Genomic DNA, 4,726 nt, shown 5'->3' with positions numbered 1-4,726 from the left:
ACCGCTTCGCGAACGCGGATCCGCTTCCAGTGTGAATGAGCGGTAAGAGCTGTGCTCTAAAAAAAAAAAAGGAAACTGTCAATACATATGTGTGGTTGAACATCTCACTCAGTTGGAAGTAAGTGCCACTGCCAACCCATTCAATTCATGCTTTCCTCCATTTGTCCGTCTAATGCAGTGTTCAGAAGTCTTTTGCATTAGGTGGTTAACCCGATATTCACTATTTACACCACGGGAGCACCCAGGGGCGGATCTAGAGGGGGGTCCGGAGGTCCTGACCCCCCTCTTGAAACCTGCATGTGTAAACATAAGGGCGTGAAACGAGGGAGAGGGGGAGGGGGTTCTTAAACAAATGGTACGCTGACCAACACCTGACCCCCCCCCCCCCCCCCCCCCCTCAGGAAATTCCCGCATCCACCCCTGGGAGCACCACAGTGCATGATGAAGTCACATATAATTATGCAATATCTGAATGAGCTGCAATCTAATTTAATGCTGAAACAATATAGAATTACAGTCCCTGCAAGTGAACCAGTTACAAAAATATGGACGTGAAAGAGTAACTCTTTTTATTAACACTCACAAAAAATAGCATTACAAGCAAAAAACTTTTCTGCATTAAGGTCTCGGCAAATTTACAAGCAAAAATGTTAAATAGTCTTAAACTTTGGACTGGCAAAGATGAACACGAACACTAAGGTTTAATTTCCAAGAACACGTGCAGCGTATCATTTTCAACAAACTTGTTTAATTCTTGATCTCCCGCCGTAGAGAGGCATGATAATCCAAAGCGTCCAATATGTTTTGTATGGCCTCTGAAAGAATGACTGATCTTTATACCAGCCGGCATTTACCCTGTAGGAAATCACATTTTATCGGTCCTTCGGGTGAATAAACCCATTTGTGTACACCTTGACGAAGGGCCACTCCAACTGAGAGTCACCTTCCCCGGGGTGTATTTGCAAGTAATGGCCATCACCGACCTCGGTGTTCATACGTGTAAGCCAGACATTTTGGGATTCACTGTAACCATACATGACCCTCTTGGGGCTATCTAAGGTTTTGAACCAGTTCTCAAGCGCTTTTTCCTTTAGGTCTGCCCACTGCTCAATGCACCAGTGGACTGCCTTAGGCCAACAATGACTCTGCAAATTTTTGCACACCACACACAACCTGTCCCTTACGAACAAAGCTCCCGACTCGCATGCTCTTTGTAGTCTGTCATTGCTGTCTGGAGAACCTGCAGTACTTCGGCGAAAGTGGTGCAGATTGTGCTAAGGACATTAAGTTGTTCAGCAAGCCCAGAAGTTTTAGCCTCCAATTGGCCCTTGCATCTTGCAGCTTCTACTCTGACACCTTCGCTGCACTGGTTCAGGCTGGTCTGCAGTGACATGAGGTCGTCGGAGATCTTTCCCATGGCTTTCTTCATCTCGAGACAGGTTCTGTGTATGTCCTTGAGAACTTGTGTGGCAGGGTTTCCAGTAGGCTCATGTGTGGCTTGGGGAATGCTGCAACCGTTCTTGAAGTGCTCCAAAACGTCGCTCCGCAGCACCATTAGGTGGCACAGGCAGCAAGGCACGACGCCGAAGTCGCATTCCTTGTAGTGGTCCAAGAGGCAGGCTACGGGACCAACGAAGCCGCAACCTCTAAGTGCATTGCAGCAGGCAACCTTCGACCAGAAAGGAAAAGTGATTATAAAAAAAAGGCGGCTTGTCTCTTGGTTCGACAATGCTGATAATATAGGAGTTTAGGTTAGTTTGTAAGTGAGAGCCAAAATAACAGAAGAAAAAAAGGTGCAAATGCTGTTAAAGGGGTACTGCAACGAAATTCTAGCTCCAATTTTATTGTCTAAATGTGAACTATGTTCTGGTCGCACCACAGAGACACCAATTTTTTTGTTTAAAAAAAAACGGCTACCAGATTGCACCTGTCGGATGTCCCCAAATGTCGCTGCATCAAAATTCCCACGAAAGCAGCGCCGCTCCGCAGAAGTATGGCGCCCAGTTCCGAGCACGCGTAAGCTGCCAAACCTGGTCGAACCGGATTTCCCTTCTCTCCCGCGCCTATTCCACTCTTTGGGAGCGGGCACGTTGAACAGCCAGGTTGATGCCGCGTCGACGCCAACAAGTGGTGGAGCTCACAAGCATGCCAGCCTGCCTGTAGCCTCGCCCGTGAAGTTGAACATAATGTCACGAATGCTTTAGATGTGCCGAATTTCATGAGACGAATCGCGCAATCTGATGACTGCTCTTCGAGTGCTCGTTGGAATTGGCCGTTTGGGACGCAAAATATAGCCATCCGTTTAAAATACAAATGTGCGATTGTCATTAGAAGATTTTGTTGATCACGTTTAACTTATTTCGGAATGTGAGAGGTTTATTTCAATTTTCACTTTAGTATCCTTTTAAGGCACTTATATATCAGAAACCTTGTTCTGCTTGCCAACTACGGCTGTGTTGCCATACCCGCGGTTTCACCTCACGATGGATCGTAGCCAGGGGCAGATTTAGCATTTTGCCGCCCTAGGCAGCCTTTAACAGTGCCGCCCCCTGTGGTGGTTGGGGGGCAGGAAAGTAGCTAGGTTTGGAGTTAAAATTTTCACAATTAGCTAGAATTTCTAAAACTAAATTAGAAAGATAAAAAAAAGAAAAGAAATAATTTAGGGGCGACTACAAATAGACCATTTGCTATATTCCCAAGTAACCCTGCCTGAACTCGAGGAATCATGGGTACGGTGTTCCTTCAGCTCCCTAGTGATTGGCAATTTCAACCAATTCTATGGCTACACAGTTTTTGAGCGTAATTCGGAGTCACCCCGAACAAGAGGTTAATAGAGCCAAGGACCTGTCACATCACTTGTAAAATTTCTCGTCAATGTCAGTATTTTTGATACTGTGCATGCGATCCACCTTTCAACCTGACTGAGCTGCAGAAGTCTCTTACAATATTATCATTCTCGTAAATGTTGTTTTAGCAGGAATTGCTTAAAGAGACGAGAATTCACAACAACAAAAACCAAAAATTTAGCTCGGAGTCAGCGGGGCTGTTTATGGCATTTTTAGCATTTCTAACTTAGTATCAGCGTCTTTGAAGCTGGTACTACCAGGCTGAAGGGTGGACAGCGTGCACAGTATCAAAAACGCTGACACCGATGAGAAATATTAAAAGTGATATGAGAGGTCGTAACAAGCGTCGTATAGTGGACACTATACGACGCTTGTTTAGGGTGATACCGAATTACACCCAAAACTGTGTAACCATGGAACTGGTTGAAAAAACCAATCACTAGGGAGCTGAAGGAACACGTTTCCCATGATTCCTCGAGTTCGGACCGGGGCGCTTGGGGGATTTAGCAAATGGTCTATTGGCTGCCCCCCGAAATTCTGCAGCCCTAGGAAGCTGCATGCTCTGCCTATTGGTAAGTCCGCCTCTGACTGCAGCGGACGGCTGCAGTCATAGAGCAACTCCAATACGGCGCAAGTGTCACATGACTTGTGGGAGGGGTGCAGCGGTGTGCGGGATGCATAGTCCCGTGATAATTTCACAGCGCTGGTATGGCTAGGATGGCTCGTGGCATTCGCTGCAGACCTTCGTAAGGTGAAACGGAGTATAGGTCGCATCTGTTTTGCTCTAGAAGGCATGTCGATGACCAACGAAGTAGACTATCAGGTGCAGTACCATATATGCAATGCTTCTGATTGAATTAAGAGGCCGGCACACTTGGGCACAAGAGACGAGTCAATCGATAACTGTGAACGAGAAGAGTGCGGTTCAAGATGTACTTGAGAGAGATTTGCAGCCGCTCAACCTCATCTTCGCAGAAGGGTTTCTGGGGTGCTATGTTGCACTTTTTGCACTCCCAGGAGACTTGGAAGAAGGAAGTGACGTCAACAACTAGAGCAAACGCAGACTGAAGGTTGACAGAAGAAAACAAAATCAACATCCAATCTGCATTTGCTGCGTTGTTGACGTCACTTATACTCCTTCTCCCTAGTCTCCTGGGAGTTCAAAACGTGCAACATAGCCCCCCAGGTCGACGGGACACGCACTCCCTCCGTCGACACACTGGTCGTGGCACTTTGTGCACAGTGTGCGGACGCAGGGCAGCCCGACTGCTTTGCTGTACACGACCCACATAGGGCGTACATTTTCTGCGCAATGGTGGGCTATTGGAACGGCATGGTCCTCCAGTCTTGGGTGTCGGAGAACCCGGCTACTCTGAACGACGCCATTTCTGCCTGGGCAAGGAGGCCACCTCCAATTCTTTTTGCTTGAAGCAAAGAAATAGGCAAATGGTGCAGGTTTCTTCTTCGGGAGACCTGTAGGAGGCATGTGCGATCGTGTAAGCAATATTTCATATTGCTTGCAAAGCAGCTGAATTGGAGTGTAGGCGCAAATGCTAGCTGCTCTTCGAACAGCGAGTAGAGACAAGCCTAAGTATAGACGCGCGATTTCATCTCGCCCATAGTTTCTCACCGTATATGGCAGCTAAATCCACCGTGGCTCTAACACTCGATCCTTTCCACGCTCGTCCAACTTGGCCTTCCCAGCTTCCTCGCCCCCGACATCATCCGCCTCGAGTTCTCTTCTGCCCTTTCACTACGAAAGCTCAGCTACCACGAAGTCTCAAGAGTCAAGTCCCCGACCTGCCGCTCCAACGCAACCAGTTGCTACAACTGGTACAACCTACTTGCAGTGCAGCGGCCGATGGGTTGGTGCGCCCGCG

At 47.8% G+C, this 4,726-nt stretch overlaps 1 pseudogene; it reads right to left on the bottom strand.

The window, feature by feature from the left end:
• Positions 1-812: 812 nt before the first annotated feature.
• On the bottom strand, positions 813-4,232 carry LOC115332511 (annotated as a pseudogene).
• Positions 4,233-4,726: the final 494 nt, after the last annotated feature.

Source organism: Ixodes scapularis, unplaced genomic scaffold (assembly GCF_016920785.2).
Source record: "Ixodes scapularis isolate PalLabHiFi unplaced genomic scaffold, ASM1692078v2 PGA_scaffold11__112_contigs__length_91849675, whole genome shotgun sequence".
In the NCBI taxonomy this organism is placed as follows: Eukaryota; Metazoa; Arthropoda; class Arachnida; order Ixodida; family Ixodidae; genus Ixodes; species Ixodes scapularis.
Note: the sequence above shows the minus strand (reverse complement) of the source record. Positions and strands in the feature narration are given on the sequence as shown.